The sequence below is a fragment of the Prionailurus viverrinus genome, chromosome B3 (assembly GCF_022837055.1).
Source record: "Prionailurus viverrinus isolate Anna chromosome B3, UM_Priviv_1.0, whole genome shotgun sequence".
Lineage (NCBI taxonomy): Eukaryota > Metazoa > Chordata > Mammalia > Carnivora > Felidae > Prionailurus > Prionailurus viverrinus.
The window spans coordinates 85988075-86006591 of NC_062566.1; positions in this window are offsets into that span (position 1 = coordinate 85988075).

The following is an 18517-nucleotide window of genomic DNA, read 5'->3' on the forward strand; positions in this document are numbered from 1 at the left end:
GTTTAAATATGCTCCAAATTATATTTCTGCTTTACTATGGATGGCCAAATGAGTTGTTTCCAATTTGGGGTTATTACAAATAACATGAGTGAAAACATTTTTCTGCATATATTCTGAGCATATTCTATTGGGAAGTCTCTATTTTCATGATCAGAAAAAGCTCTCAGGACAGAATTGTTTTTTCTTTCTATTTTCAAAAACTCTTTCCAACCATCTTTATTTTTTTAATATGAAATTTATTATCAAATTGGTTTCCATACAATACCCAGTGCTCATCCCAACAGGTGCCCTCCTCAATGCCCATCACCCACCCTCCCTGGCCTCCCACCCCCCAGTTTATTCTCAGTTTTTAAGAGTCTCTTATGGTTTGCCTCCTTCCCTCTCTGTAACTTTTTTTTCCCCTTCCCCTCCCACATGGTCTTCTGTTAAGTTTCTAAGGATCCACATAAGAGTGGATCCACATAAGAGTGAACACATATGGTATCTGTCTTTCTCTGTATGACTTATTTCACTTAGCATAACACTCTCCAGTTCCATCCACGTTGCTACAAAAAGACATATTTCATTCTTTCTCATTGCCAAGTAGTATTCCATTGTATATATAAACCACATCTTCTTTAGCCATTCATCAGTTGATGGACATTTGGGCTCTTTCCATAATTTGGCTATTGTTGAAAGTGCTGCTATAAACATTGGGGTACAAATGCATCACCACTCCTGTATCTCTTGGGTAGGACAGACTTGTTTTTGAGTTGTAGGTTTATTTCTATGGGATTTTATGTTTACTAAAATTTAATCTAGTATGCTTCACTGCCTTGTTAACATTATGGGGTTTTTAAAAAAGTATTTCATTAGCATTTCAGTCAGCTTTTTTAGTTATACTTAATGAAAGGAACCCTATTACTTAGCCTCACATTATAGGAATAAGAATTCTATCAAGCATTTTGTTTTAGCTTAGTTTTTGTGATCATTGTGCACATCCAATTTTACATCTCACTTTTTGTTGTAGATATTTTGGATTAATTTTCTATTGCTGTGGTATTATAATAAATGTCATGCTTAAAACAATAACATTTATGACCTGACAGTTTCATGGATTAGTCTGGACATATCTTAGCTGATTCTTCTTCTCAAGGTCTCATAAAGGTACAATAAAATTGTTGGCTATGTTGAATTTTCATCGGGAGATTGAACTAGAGAAGAACCATTTCCCAACTTCCTCAAGGTGTTGGTAGAATACATTTCCTCACTGGGGTGCCTGGGAGGCTCAGTCAGTTAAACAACCAATTTCGGCTTGTGCCACGATATTGCGGTTGGTGGGATTGAGTCCCAAGTCGGGCTCTGTGCTGACAGCTGAGAGCCTGGAGCCTGCCTTGGATTCTGTGTCTCCCTTTCTCTTTGCCCTTCTTCTGCTCGCACTCTGTCTCTCTCTGTCTCTCAAAAATAAACATTGAAAACCATTAAAACAAAAAAGTACATTTCCTCACTGCTGTAGAATCCTGAAAGTTTACTTTTCCGAGCCAGCAATGAAGAGAGAAAGTCTGCTGCTTTGAGTATCTAACTTAGAGGAAAGCTTGGACTGATTATTAATTAATTAATTAATTAATTTTAAGTTTATGTATTTATTTTGAGAGGAGAGACAGAGACAGAGACAGAGATGGAGAGGACACGAGCAGGGGAGGGGCAGAGAGAGAGACAGAAAGAGAATTCCAAGCAGGCCTCATGCCACCAGCCCAGAGCCCAATACAGGGCTAGAACTCACGAACTGTGGGATCATGACCTGAGCTGAAATCAAGAGTTGGAGGCTTAACTGACTAAGCCACCTAGGTGCCCTTGGATCTTTTTTAAAAAGTACTCACCTGATAGGTCATGCCCCAGTTTATTAACTCAAAAGTCAAATAATTATGCATCTTAATTACATATGCAACATTTCTTTACTTTCGCCATATTCCATGGGTTAAAAACAAGTTGCAAGTTTTTGCTGCACTCAAAGGGAGTATGTTTACACCAGGAAATGGGAATAATGAGAACATCTTAGAATGTTGCCAACCATACATTGTAGTATGTATTTTTGTGTTATTTTTAACCATCATAAAGATTTTTCATGACTGTATTACATTCAAACATGAAGCATATTACAATTTACTTGAACACTAGATTATCAGGATATATTTATGCTTTAATGGATATAACAAATATTATGCCTATATTTCTTTTTAAAATTTGAGTATCATTGACACACAATGTTATATCAGTTTCAGGTGCACAAGATAGTGATTCAACAAGTTTATACCTTATGCCATGCTCAACACAAGTGTAGCTACCATCTCTCACCATGCAATGTTATTACAATACCATTGATGACATTTCCTACTGTACCTTAATTCCTGTGCCTTATTCATTTCATGACTGGAAGCCTGTATCTCCCATTCCCCTTCACCCATTTGCCCATCCCCCACTCTCCTCCCCTCTGGCAACCATCAGTTTATTCTCAGTATTTATAGATCTGATTCTGCTTTATGTTTGTTTGTGTTCATTTTTTTTCACATTCTACATGTAAGTGAAATTGTATGGTATTTCTCTTTCTCTATCTAATTTATTTCACTTAGCATAATACCCTCCAAGTCCATCCATGCTGTCACAGATGGCACCATCTTGACTTTTTTTGTGGCTGAATAATATTTCATTCTCTCTGTATACCACATCTTCTTTATTCATTCATCTACAAAGGGACATTCAAGTTGCTTCCATATCTTGGCTATCATAAATAATGCTGCAATAAGCATAGGTGTGTATATACATATATATATATATATATATTTTTAATTAGTGTTTTCATTTTCTTTGGGTAAATACACAATACTGAAATTACTGGATCATATCGCAATTCTATTTTTAATTTTTTGAAGGAGCTCCATACTGTTTTCCGTAGTGGCTGCACCAATTTACATCCCTACCAAAGTTTATGAGGATTCTTTTTTCTCCATATCCTCAACAACAATTGTTATTTCTTGCCATACTAATTCTTGCCATTCTGACAGGTATGAGATGATATCTTACTGTGGTTTTGATTTTCATTTCCCTGATGATGAGTGATATTGAGCGTCTTTTCATGTGTCTGTTGGTTATCTATGTCTCTCTATTATGCCTAGTTTTTAAGGTTTGGAAAGCTCAAATCATATCTGAAAAATATTTTGGCCTGAATTCTCAGCTATAGATCAGTGGTTCTTAAAACTAGAAAAAATGAGGAGGAGCTGCATTATAAAAATACTACTTGATGCCTAGCTAGCTCTGTTTTCAAAATCCTAAAGGCAAGTACTAGATATTAGATTCACCTTATTTAAAAATGTTTGTCATGAGCTTTGAAGGGTGACACTTAAAAAAATAACCATATATAAAAAAATTATTATTATTGGGGAGTCTGGGTGGCTCAGTAGGTTGAGCATCCGACTTCGGCTCAGGTCATGATCTCACACTCTGTGAGTTCGAGCCCCACGTCAGGCTCTGTGCTGACAGCTCAGAGCCTGGAGCCTGTTTTGGATTCTGTGTCTCCTCTCTTTTACCCTCCCCTGTTCATGCTCTGCCTCTCTCTGTCTCAAAAATAAATAAATGTTAAATTTTTTTTAATTATTATTTTGTAAATAAATAACAATGAAAAATGTCCTTAAATTTAGACAATAGAGTGCTATCAAGAAATTTTAAACAATGCATTTCTATTGTCTGCAAACTAGCAATATCCATCACGTCCTTCAGGGATTGCATGCTTATAGATTTTAATTTTTTTAAATTTATTTTGAGAGAGAGAATGAACACCACTGGGGGAGGAACAGAGAGAAGAGGGGAGAGAGAATTCCAGGTAGGCTCTGTACTGTCAGCACAGAGTCCCACACAGGGTTCGAACTCACAAACTATGAGATCATGACCTCAACTGAAATGAAGAGTCAAATAGGTGCTTAACTGACTGAGCCATCTAGGCACCCCAGATTTTAATACCAGTATCTTCTTTACTTCAAAGTTTATCCAACCTGGACTTAAATGGACGCATATCTTCAAAAAATAGATTATGTCAAACCAAAGTCATTATATTTCATCACATTCAAGCTTCTTTTCTTCCCTATATATGCTCCAAACTGATTTTCTTTCCTGTAGACACTCCATATTATAATCAGTGTAACCTGACCCACCCAAGCCAAAGTTGAGGAATCAAGCCAACACTTGCACTTACCTACACATTTAATCAATAACCAAGTCAGACATATTTTTACATTTCATTCACATAATCAGAGAATATTTATAGTTGACCTAATGCCTGATTTTATAAAATTTTCATTGGTTAGCTTGAAAAAATCAATGAACTTTTCTAACTTACTATCAAGAAATGCCCTTGAGGTGGCTGGGTGGCTCAGTCAGTTGAGCGTTCAACTCTTGATTTTGACTCAAGTAATGATCTCACTGGTTTGTGGGATGGAGCCTGCATTGGGCTTCATGCTGACAGCACAGAGCCTGCTTGGGCTTTTCTCTCTCTCCCTTAGTGCCTCTCCCCTGCTTACACGCACACATACACACTCTCTCTCAAAATAAATAAGCATTAAAAAAAGGAGAAAAAATGCCCCAGGGATTGACTACTGATATGACAGATATATGTAAAATGTGTTCACTCACTTTGGTCATCATAAAATACTTGTTTTTAGCAATTTTGTGGACTTTGTTATAGCATAGAGCAAAAATCTGTCAAAAATCTTGCAATTAATAGACAATTTTTATAGTCATATGACTCATTGCTAATACATATGAATCAGCATTAAAAGAATCCAAGTTAGTTTTAATGTTTTTTTTACAGAAAATACATGCTCACTATATATGATGTTTTAAAAATATTTGAAATGTCTGTAGACATACAGTTGAATGCATGATAAGTTTCATTCTAGTCCTTTTTATTGCATTCACATTTGGTGCTTTAATACTTTTAAAATCATACTGGAACCAGTTGATTTCAGTTTGGCCATGAGTAGCAGAGACTTTTCAGAACAATAGTTTAAATATATTGGCAGGTAATCCAGGGCTGATAGAGCAACTCCATTATAATCAGGAATGCCTCCTCCGTCATCTTGACTCATGACACCCATCTTCCAGGTCACCTCAGTGTTCAAGTTGGCTGCTAGAGTTACAGACATCTTCTCCAAATTATAGTTGAGAAGAAGGTAGATGGACATAAGGAGAGGCAGAATAATTCCCATCTTGGTCATCTCCCTTTAAGCACCTGTCTCTGAACTTCTTGTCATCATTTTCACTTACACCTCATTGGAAGAAAATGACTCACATGATTGATTATATCTCCCTGCAAATGAAGCTAGAAAATAAGCTCTTCCTTCTGGGAAGCAATACAGCAGGGAAAAACTGAGTTTCTGTTCCTAAGGAAGAGAAGAATGGGTATTGAAAAGGCAACTAGTACTTACACACACACACACACACACACACACACACATAACGTGTGCACGCATACAGATATGCATATAGTCTGGGAGGTACATGAATACATATATATGATTGTTATTCTGTTTCGTTTTGTTTTGTTTTTCACTAAATACCTGCTTTGCTGCTGCTTCCACTCATGGAGTAGTTATCATGAGTTGGTCATTTTGTTTTACACCTACCTTCAGATGCAGGCTAGCACAGTGCTGCATTTAAAGTTAACACAAACCCCAAATCCAGAGGCATTTACAGATCATGCAAATTTTACTTAAGATTTTCTTAAAGGGTATAAGAGGAAATTGCAGTGCCCAAGATACAACAAAATATCCTATAATTCTCCTAATCTGTCACTTCTTTTACAACACAAGGCAACTAAGTTAATCAGTCTTATCAGTCCTCTCCCTTGTCAAGAGCCTGCCAATATAGGGACTTTCTCTTTTTCATTTTGTTTTGTTTGTTTCAAGTTTTTATTTAAATTCTAGTTACTTAACACATAGGCTAATATTGGTTTCAGGAGTAGAATTTAGTGATTCAGTACTTCTGTACATCACCCGGTGCTAATCATAACATGTGCCGTCCTTCCTTAACACCCATCACCCATTTAGCCCATCCCTTGCCCACCTATCTCCATCAGCCCTCAGTTTGTTCTCTATAGTTAAGAGTCTCTTATGGTTTGCTTCCCTTGCCTTTTTTTTCTTTCATTCCCTCATTCTATACTTTATCCTTTTCTCCAGCCTCCATGACCTTCTTTAATGTTAGAGAGCATAAAATTCAATGTCTCCTGCCTTTAACAATGTGTAAGAATATCATTTCATTGTATTGTTACCAGCACTGATATTATAATTTTAAAACTCTAATTAAATTAAACTAATGAAAACTATTTATAAAAATTAAAACTATTTACAAAGATGGTATTTTTATTCACATTTTAATTACTAAAAACCTTGGACACTCAGACCCTTGCTAAGTAGTTGGATTTCCATCTTCACTCTTTTTTCTAATACTTACTTAGAGACTACCATGTGCCTTTCCTTCCTCTGGGCGGTCAGGATACAGTGATGGACAAAAGAGAGAAATCTCTATCCTCATGAACCTTTATTTTACTTGATGGGGTCAGAAAATAAGCAAAGATAAACAAAATATATAGAAGGTGAGATGGTAGCAATGGTTATGGAGAAAAATAAAATGGGGATTGGAAAGTGAAGATTACAATTTAAATGCAAGTGGGCAGACCCCACTGAAGTGACATTTAACTAAAGACTGGAAAGAATTGAGGGGTTAAATTAGACATATGCATACAGATGGGTGGATACCCAAAAAAGAAAAGAAGGGGGGGGGATACAAAGTCTTTAGTAACAGTTTGCCCCATGTGTTTGAGAAATAGCAAAGTGACCAATGTGACAAGAGTGAAGCAAATCAGGGCCACAGTAGTACTGAAATCAGAGAAGCAGAAATTTATGGCCAATTGTAAGGACCTGGACATTTCTTCAAGTGAGATGAAATACCAGTAGAAAGTTTTTGATATGGTTTAAGTTTTAACAAGATCACTCTGACTCATTTGTGGAAAATAGAATAAAGGGGGATAATAATGGCTGATGCGGAGACTGTTGTTAAATTCCAAGTGAAAGACAATGAAAAGTCATAGCAGTAGATATGATCCCATCATGTATATTCTTCCTGTATAGTGTACAGGGTCATTAATGAACTGGAATGCTATAGAACAAAAAGAGAGAAGTAATTAATAATTCCAATGGCTGAGTCTGGGCTTTGAAAAGAACCAGGTTTTAAATAATTACATAGAAGTACTATAGAAGGAGTAAGGCATATTTGAGAGAGAAAGTTAGGAGTTCAGTTGTAGACATGTTAATTTTGAGAGTATTAGAAATAAAAATGGAAAAAAAAAAGAAATCAAAATGGAGTGGATATGTTGGCAGTTCAGTACAGAAAGAGAGTGGTTCAGGCTTCAAAGAATCATCTGTCTATATCCTTCATTCAGCTGTCTCTTAAATTTATAATTTTTTATATAATTGAGTATGAGCTTTTTATGTAGTAATATTATTTTACTTTTTGAAATATGCATAATGTCAAATTGAAATGATCATTATGTTGTAAAAAGCAAAACAATGTTAATACAAAAAATAGGAGAATCTAATAAGACTGAGTGGGTGTGTTTGAGAGAGACGGGAGGGAAATGGTAGGGAAATGGAAAGGAAGGAGAAAGGAAGAGGGAAAAAGAAAGGGAGAGGGAGAGACAGAGGGAGAGGAGACACAGAGAGAGAGAAAGAACACCACATTGCTTTCAGTGATATAAAAGTGTCCATATGGTGTTAGTTTGTCAAAACATTTCTGTAGGAGTACTGCCGGAACTTTCCACCCGCACACATATTTAGTATTTAAACCCTCAATAAATTCACTACTTCCTCTGTGTATGTTGTGTATGTGTTTCTTTATGCTCTATTTTTTTTTTTTTTTAGATTTTCAATTAGAGTTTCCATTGGTGACAACTTGGCTGCCTCAAGACCCAAAATAATAATAAGGAAAATGTAAACCACATTTTTTTTTTCTGAGGAATTATCCAGATTTCTGGATGCCTGAACATCTCTGTGCTGAGCATCCCGTCTGCATTGCTCCACAACAGGGCCTCTTTAATTGCTATGGCAACAGCACAGTAGAACCAATATAACCACAGAGGCTCATTACATGAAATGTTAAACACCATTAGGAGACAGAAACATAATGGATAGCATGACATCTCAAAGGCTCAGAGATTCACCTCTCAGAATTCCGAAGATAAAGGGTAAATCGTTTACTAGATTTGAAACCCTGATTAATGGCATTTAAATTTGTGTTATAACCCCTTTTATGTCCTTTCAAGTTGTCATAAAATCACGGTGAATTCTGAGGTGGGAGCTGCTGTATTCTTGGAAATTGGAAGAAAACAGGGGTTATCTGCTATTCTGCCATGGCAGGATACTGATTTCATTGCATTTCACATTTGTGGTAATGTTCCATATCCCGGACCTTCCTTTTCCTCCTGCATCCACTGAAACCTGATTATCCTGCAATGAGACGCAATAGAAAGAGAAACCGGTGTATGAAATCCAGGTTGGAGTCTTAGATGACTAATAATGCCTTCAGACTTTCACTAAGATTCAGTTTCCTCATCATTCAATACCAACCCAGACATGGAATGCAAGCTCTTTTTACCCTGATGTTTTGCACAAGGCTTGATATGGGGTGGGAAGGGGTGAGGGGTACGCACTTCAAGTTTGAAGCTGATGGGAAGCAACAGTGTAATATCTTGGGAAACATGATACTCTGTATCTCAGAGTTTCCTTATCTGTGACTGTCTTTGTGAAGGATCAGGCGTATACTGTTTTACACAGAATCTTCTCCCTTTGTGTACTGCCGTCAGTGCTCCCTCCTCTCTCCTCCACACAGTGAACTTTTATTTAATTTATCAGACTGGAGTTTAGCTAGCTTGTTTCATTGCCCCTATAAAATCCATGCCTCGGGCCACCCACCATTCACATACAAAATGTATCATCAAATTATTTTGCTAAGGAGATAACCATCTACTCCCCCGATAAATATACCTATTCCTTAGAGGCACTACTGTCTTAATTAGTTGGAGTTCTAAATATAAATTATCTTACACTTTATACACGCATCACCCCTCCCACTTCCCACATATTTCTCACTTGTATCTGAACATCCGTAAGGAGTGCTTACAATCAACAGAAGTTCATTTTAGCAAACCGCTTGCCACTGACCCGACTTCCAACTACTGCTGTTCTCACCATTGGGAATCTTCACAGCCTCTCCGCGCTGGGCCATTTTAGGCTGCTTCCTCTCCCCAAGCTATTTTCTGCAAGAGAGAATGCATTCTCCTTCAGAGTTACCAGTAGTATTTACTCTCCTAATCCATGGACCTTCAAGGACATTATGGAGTGTCTGCAGTGGGCAAGAAAAGGGATAGGTCAGTCCGTATCAGTGGGAAAATACTGAGACCTCTTTATTCACAGAAATCATTCTCCTTTCTATTAGGTAGAATTTCTGTTCTTAAGAGAATAATTAGTATTATCGATTTAAGTGTTTGGATAGCTTCAGTCATGCCTTGACATGCCAAAACAGAAATGAATGATGGTGGTTAAGTATGTCATTTGGGTTGTCATGAAGTCTCTGTGAAGGTGCCCTTAAATCTCCATGATAGTAACCTGCCAAGTGTAATTTGATTATGAACAGAGATCAGGATCATAAATGAGTAAATCACTTTATGAATTTAAGAGTCATTGTTGTCAGAATCAGCAAACTTTATGTCTGAAAATCACCTAATAGAAAAACACACGTAAATAATATATATAAAGCATCTTCTTATCCTGGGAAAGGCATAATTTTTGGAAATAGATCTCGATCTTAAACCTACCTTTTTTGTTTTCTTTTTGTATAGTCTTGAGGGGATTCCTTAAGATTTCTTAAGTTTTATTTCATCATACAAAATGGGAAAAAATAACCACTTTTATGAAGTTGTGCAAATTAAAAACATAATAAAAGAAATAAAACATCTCTCTATGTAGCTTTTACCTTCATTTTTAAAAAACAAAATAAAACAAAGAGGTACTGAAATATTTACATATCTACTGCTTAGAGCATGCTAAATATTCCATTTAGTAAACTGGTTTAATTATCAGTATCTCAATCTCATTCCTCATCTATAAAAGAGACCAGTATATATTTTAGGAGAGAATAGACTTATGATGTCATATATAATCCTTGGAAAAAATAAGCAAAAAACCTTAAATATTAGAAATGAATATCTACTGTGTTTCATATAAACTGTGTTATAAAATCTCCTTTGCAACACTGTGACCATTTGACACATCCTAAAGCAACTCATCAGCATCAACAGGCATCAGCATCTGATCTCCAGCATTAGCCTGGACAAAGAGGCACTAATTGAATTGGTAGAGCTCTGTTGAATGATGGCAAGGCAGCTCCCGAGGGGCCCAATAGCTTTCCTTTAACTCAACATATAAATTGGTACCATATTGGTTTCTGCAGAGAATAGATTATGCTCTCAGTTGGTTGTAAAACCTAAATTTGCTTGTATATCCTATTTTAGTTGCCAAATAAATACTGATTCTCTTGAGCATATGTGATGTAACAGCCATGGGCTGAAAGAAGGATGCAGTACTAGAAAATCATTTTCCAGTTTTGTGTGATAGACTCTTCTTTGTTTATAAATGTGTCACTTTGTGTCTGAAAAGAATTAACTTGAAAAAACATATAATGTAGAGATGTGTACATATTATCTAGAGAGCTGCAGCTGTATAACTATTTGCTGAGTTACATCCCCACTCAAATATTATTATCAAAACTGGTTCTGTGTGGTTTGCGTTTAACCAGTTAGAGAAAGCAATAGACAGATGTTCTAAAAGAGTTTAACTTAACCAGATAAGATTGAGGTTAGTTAGTGTGTTGGATGATCTTCATACATTTTTAAATCAGGAATTCCAACAAAGCATGACAGCTGCTCTGCTCTTCCATTCACACTCCATTTCCTTCAAGTAGTACTACATAATTTTAATAAGTACATCAAGGCTTGGCACATGAACTTGTCGGAAATGAAAACTGTTTCCTTACACGATCCCACATCTTCCATCTTTTGCAGATTTTGAAATCTCCACTCTGTTCTAAGATAACGTGGGAAAGCTCATTAATGACAATTCATATGACTCTTTACTTACAGGTCTTATTTAAACAAAAAAATAAACATCAAATAAGAAAGTGGTCCACATTTTATTCTAAACTCAGTGTTACTTTCTGAATCACCGTACGGGTAGCGAAATTGTATCAGATCAGGCCGTATATATGTTGAGGAAGTAAATCAGATTATGAAACAGGATGCATAATTTGACTTGGAATGGTATCCCATCTTTGAAGATATATGGCAGAGCTAAGAAAGTATGTTTCTTAAATATGACTAAGCTCTGATTAGCTACCAATAATGTGTCACTTTATAAATTCTTCTTCCTCTGGAACCAATATTTGAAAACATAACAAAAAACCCAAATTCCCTTTTTTTTAAACTGAATCAACTATAATGAAGTATACTGGACATAAAAAACACTGATATTAGGGGTGCCTGTGTGGCTCAGTCCATTAAGCATCTGACTTTGGCTCAGGTCATGATCTCACAGTTCATGGGTTCGAGCCCAGCCTTGGGTTCTCTGCTGTCAGCACAGAACCTGCTTTGGATCCTCTGTCCTCCTCTCTCCCTCTGTCCCTCCCCCACTCACTCAAAAATACATAAACATTATTTTTTTTTAATTAATGGATATTAAATGTATAGTCAATGAATTGTGCTGAATATATACACCTATATATCACTATTTCAAATAAGATACAGAATACTTCCATGACTCCCCAAAATTTCTTTGTGTTCTTTCCCAACCATCCTCCAACTAGACAACTACTGATTTGATTTCTATCACTGTAGGTTAGTTTTACCTATTCTAAATGCACATACACTTGAAAGTTTCCAATAAATATCATCTTACTTCTGAAACTCTTCTGTTCCAGAAAATGTTTTTTTGAGACTTGAATTAGTTTGATAGGACTGTCATAACAAAGTGCCACAAACTGGGTGGCTTAAACAGAAATTTATTGTCCCACATTTATGGAAGCCAGAAGTCCAAAATCAAGGAGTCTGGCATATTTGGTTTCTTTTGAAAGCTGTGAAAGGGAATCTGTTCTATTCCTCTCTCGTAGATTCTGGTGCCCTTAGTCATTTCTTAGCTTATAGATACTGTTCTCATTGTGTTTCACACTGTCTTCTCTTTGTGTATATCTATCTTTGTGTCCGGATTTCCCCTGTTAATAAGGACCATATTGGATTAAGGTTTATACTTATCACCTCAACTTAACTTGATAATCTGCAAAGACCCAATTTCCAATTAAACTCACATTCAGGGATGGAGATTTAAGACTTCAATAGCTTTTTAAAAAATGTTTTTACTTATTTTTGAGACAGAGAGAGACAGAGCATGAGTAGGGGAGGGGCAGAGAGAGAGGAAGACACAGAATCTGAAGGAGGCTCCAGGCTCTGAGCTGTCAGCGCAGAGCCTGACACGGGGCTTGAACTCACGGACTGTGAGATCATGACCTGAGCCGAAGCTGGACGCTTAACTGACTGAGCCACCCAGGCGTCCCAATAGCTTTGTTTTTTAATTGGTGTGTAATTGTCATATAACATTGTATACATTTGAGGTTTAAAACATGTTTATTTGATATAATCTTATTGCAGTAAGATTGCTATTGTAGCCTTAACTAACATCCCTATCATGTCACATGCTTATTTCAGTTTTTGTGGTGGGAACACTTAAGATCTAGTCTCTTAGCAATTTTGATGTTTATAATGCAATATTGTCTGCAATTACTACACTGTGCACTAGTTTCCAGGACTCATTTATCTATTAGTTGCAAGTTTGTACCCTTACATAACATTCCCCAATTCCCTAACCCCACGCCCCTGGTAACTACCATTCTGCTTTCTGTTTCTTTGGGACAATTTCCCTAGGTACTCTATATTTTCAGATAAGAAAAAAAATGGGGAGGACTGGGGGAGGGAAAGAAAATTGAAATGAATCTTCCAGGCAACCCAGATTTTCAACTTTGGAGGAATGATGGCTGAGACATTGAAGAGCACAAAGAATAACTAGTCACTCAGGACTTTCAGCTATAAAACCACTAAGAGGGGATGGAGAGCTCAGTTCTTTTCTTCCCATACAGTATGTAGATTTTCAACAGAATGTCTGAGGCGGCATTGGAGAGATACAGAACACTTTTTAGAGGAAACCTCTACCTCCATAGAATCTAGGGTAGCTCAATTGCAGCCACAAGCAAAGAACTGGGGATGAGGTGAAAGATAGAAGAGATCTCATTGGCCACCAAAAAAAAAAAACCCAAAAAACAAAACTGGAAGCAGAGATGTAAAGTTGACTGAGGTCTCCATATGTTTGGAAATCAGATAATTCATCTGTAAAACAGTCGGGTCTCCAAAACCAAGATCCCCTGCCTTCCTGAATAGGAAAATTCTCAGCCACACTCTCCAAAAAGGTGAAGCTGTTGTGAACTGAATTATGATAATACTACAACAGAGACAGACTGAAATAACTTCAGAGCATATAATGCACTACTATAAAACTCCTAAAAGATAACATAGGACAAAACCTAAATGACCTTGGGTATGGTGATGCTTTTTTATATACAACACCGAAGGCATGAGCCATGAAAGAAATAATTGATGAGCTGGATTTTATTAACATTAAAAACTTTGGCTCCAGAAAAGACAATGTCAGGAGAATGCAAAGCCAAACCAGGAACAGGGAAAAATATTGGCAAAAGACACATCTAAGAAAAGACTGTTACCCAAAATATACAAAGAATTCTTAAAACTCAATAATAATAAACAAAACATAATTTAAAAATGAGCCAAAGACCTTGACAGACACGTCAATAAAGATCTACAGAGGGCAAACAAAACATGTGGAGATACCCTACATCATATATCATCAAGGAAATGCAAATGAAAACAATGAGATGCAAATACACACCTAAATACAGGTGAGATGCAAATGAAAACAATGAGATACAAATACACACCTAAATACAGACCAAAATCTGGATCACTGACAACAAGACATGCTGGCAAGAATATGGTGCAACAGAAAGTCTCATATTGCTGTTGGGAATTATGGCAAAGCCACTTTGAAAGACAGTCTAGCACTTTCTTACAAAACTAAACATGTTCTCACCATACAGTCCAGCAACCACACTCCTCAGTATTTACACGAAAGAGTTAAAAACTTGTGTCCACACCCATGTGGAGAGCAGCTTTATTCAGAATTGCCAACACTTGGAAGCAACCAAATGTCCTTTAGTAGTTGAATGGATATGTGAATGTTGGGACATGCAGACAATGAGATAATTATTCAATGCTAAAAGGAAATGAACTATTAAGCCATGAAAAGACATGGAGGAACATATTATTAAGGCATATTATTAAGTGAAAGAAGTAAATATGAAAAAGCTACATACTATATAATTCCAACTATATGACTTTCGAGAAAAGGAGATAGTATATATATATATACACACACACACACACACACACACACACACACCAGTAGTTGCAGGGATGAGCCAGGGACAGATGAATAGGCAGAGCATAGAGGACTTTTAGGACAGTGAAAATACTCTGTATATACCATAATAGTGGATATTTGTCATTTGTCTAAACCTGTAGAATGTACAACACCAAGAGTGGACCCTAACATAAACTCTAGAGGTGATTATGATGTGCCAGAAGTAGATGCATCGATTGTAGCAAATGGTCACTCAGGTGGGGGATGTTGACAATGGTGGAGGCTGTGCATATGTGGGAGCAATTGGTATACAGGAAATCTCTGTACTTCCCTCTCATTTTTGCTGTAAACCTAAAACTGTTTTGAAAAATAAAGCATTAAAAAGAAGTTTGTTAAACTTTTAAAAAGCAGGCAGGCAGAGTACCTGTGGGTTGAGCATCCAGCTTCAGCTCAGGTCATGATCTCATAGTTCATGGGTCCAAGCCCCACCTCGGGCCTTGCACTGGCAGTGTGGAGCCTGCTTCAGATCTTCTGTCTCCCTTTCTCTTTGCCCCTGCCCCGGTCATGCTCTGTCTCTTTCTCTCAAAAATGAACATTAAAAAAAAAAAAGTAAGCTGGCCTCTCCCTACACTAATTTATGCTAGATAGTTCCTCTTACTTACTTTCCTGTTTGAGAGGGGGAAGTCAGGGGACATCTATGGAATTCTTCCCTTTCATCCAAGAATATATCACCTTCTGGAATATAGTTACTGTAGGTTTATATCCTCAGCATTATGATGTTATTAAAGAAAATGATGTCCAGCTTATCCAGCTTATTTGATTACTGGGGTGCAAACGATGTGGGGTTTTTTTTGTATGTTCATTTATTTTGTAACTTTTAATATTCATACCAGAAGTACTATTTAGAAACAGGTTAAAACACAACAAAAATATTTTATATCTATCTACAGATATACAATTTCTGTTGTTTTCCATCCATTTACAAAGATTCAAGATTCCATCTGATACAATTTTCCATCAACCTGAAGAGAACATCCTTTATATTTTCTTACAGCACAGTTCCTCTGGTAATGAAACTTACAGTTTGTTTCTCTCAAAATGTTTTTATTTTACTTTCATCTTTCATGGATATATATCCCACCCATATGGATGGACTTTCTTTTTTTCTTGCAACATTTATTTTTTTTTTAATTTTTTAACATTAATTTATTTTTGAGACAGAGCATGAACGGGGGAGGGGCAGAGAGAGAGGGAGACACAGAATCGGAAGCAGGCTTCAGGCTCTGAGCCATCAGCCCAGAGCCCGACGCAGGGCTCGAACTCACGGACCCCGAGATCGTGACCTGAGCCAAAGTCGGACGCTCAACCGACTGAGCCACCCAGGCGCCCCATCTTGCAACATTTAAAATATATTTTCTATTGTCTCCTATCTTGCTTTATTTCCAAAATGAAATCAGTGAGGAGTCAGCTATTATTTTCATTTTGTTCAGTTTATCTTCTTGTAATGTATCTTATTTCTGTGACTCCTTTTAAGATTTTTTTTTTCCTTTGGTTACCTGCAATTTGCTTATGATGTGTCCTGGTATAGTTTTCCTTGTTTTGAGCTTGGATTTATGTGTTGTTGTTTCTTTTATCACAAATGTGAAAAAATTTTGCCTTTATATCTACTTTATAGACTTATGCCGATACTCCGATTATATGCTTCTTAATATTTTTGGCTTCTAAGTATTTTTCCACAGGTCACTGAGTTTTTGTTCACTTTTTTCCCCCATTTTCCCCTCTCTCCGCCAGAGTTTCAGTATGGTTAGTATCTGTTGCCCTGTTTCTACCTATAGGATAGCTGAAGTTCTTTCTTTGGATATCTCTCTTCTGGTATTTCGCCTCATAAATTCAAGCCACCAGAGACTCTGCACTCCAGTCCATACTCTTCAGTTCATGTGTCATCTGGTTTTCTCTCCCTGTGCTATGCTTTACAAAGTATCTCTGGAGCAGCAGTCGGGTTCATTTATTTTTTGTTCACATTTCCCAAGGATCACAATACTGTGCTGCTTTTTTTTCCAATGTGCGAAAACTATGGTTATATATATTTTTGTACTTTTTTTTTTGCTGCCTCTTGTGGAGGCTAGTTTAGTACTAGTTATTCTGTCACAAACAGAAGAGTAAGACCATTTCATTTGTTGAGACTGACAGTGCTTGTTCATAACAACCACATTAAATAGGAGATAAACTAGGTGTAAAAGAAATCAAATCTATAAGAATATATTTTGTTTAGGAAACTAGGTCTATTCTTTCCAGAAGAAGTCCATATTTTATATTTTCATTAATTAGAAATTGTGACTGGTTTTCTCCAGCCATTTTCATTGACATTTGAAACTACATGTAATTTATGAGAATTTTATTTATTTATTTATTTATTTATTTATTTATTATTTGTTTAATGTTTATTTTTGAGAGAGAGCGAGTACGGGGGAGGGACAGCAAGAAAGGGAGCCAGAGGATCCAAAGCAGGCTGTGTGTCTGAGAGCGGAGAGTTGGATACGGAGCTTAAACTTATTAACTGTGAGATAATGACCTGAGCTGAAGTTGGAGACTTAACCAACTGAGCCAACCAGGCACCCATAATTTATAAGAACTTTTAATTGCTTATGTATTAGTATTTTAATTTTTTTTAAGAGAGAGAGCATGAGGTGGGGAGGGGCAGAGGGAGAGAGAAAGAGAGAGAGAGAGAGAGAGAGAGAGAGAATCTTAAGCAGGCTCCATGCCCCATGCCCAGCCCAATGTGGGGCTCAATTTCATGACCCTGAGATTATGACCTGAGCCAAAATCAAGAGTAGGACCTTCAGCTGATTGAACCACCCAGAGCCCCAGTATTTAAATTTTTGATGATTAGTTTCAAGAACAAATACTTAAGATCAAATTGGAAAGTCAAAATGCCAAGATTTTTAAAATTATATTTGGATAAATATAAATGCATTAAGATTTTAAGAAAAGAAGCAATGGAATTATAATTATAGTACCTTTTGGGACTCACTGTCAAGAATTTTGATGACTGCTTTTCAAAAATTATCTGTAAAAATCCAATTTTAGGGGTGCCTGGGTGGCTCAGTCAGTTGGGCAGCCAACTACACCTCAGGTCATGATCTCATGGTCTGTGAGTTTGAGCCCCACATGGGGCTCTGTGCTGACTGCTCAGAGCCTGGAGCCTGCTTCCAAGTCTGTGTCTCTCGCTCTCTGCCCCTTCCTTGTTTGCTCTCTGTCTCTCTCTCTCTCAAAAATAATAAACATTTGGGGTACCTGGGTGGCTCAGTCGGTTAAGCGTCCGACTTCAGCCAGGTCACGATCTCGCGGTCTGTGAGTTCGAGCCCTGCGTCAGGCTCAGGTGATAGGGCTCTGATAGCTCAGAGCCTGGAGCCTGTTTCCGATTCTGTGTCTCCCTCTCTCTCTGCCCCTCCCCCGTTCATGCTCTGTCTCTCTCTGTCCCAAAAATAAATAAATGTTGAAAAAAATTATAAAAAATAGTAAACATTAAAAAAATTACAAAAATCCAATTTTATATTATAAAATATTCTAATTTTTAAGGAGCTCAGAGCATTTGTGGTGCATTTTTAGCATTTTTGTTTTTGAGAGTAAGAGCTTTTATTTGCAGTTAAATTGTAGTATGTTCAAGATAGTTTGTAAAGATGAATACAATTTTATTAATGATTAATTACTTTCAAATACACCACAAAGTTAGCAATAACAAATGTTGACAAATTGAAATGCTTTCAAATCGTTAAGTATATCTTTAATCTTTGAACTGACAAGATTTCTTTCAGGGTTATGGGGAACTTTTCATGACTCCTACCCTCCAGTCTGGGCTGAATGTCACTTTTTTTATGCGTCCATGGAGCACCCTGGAC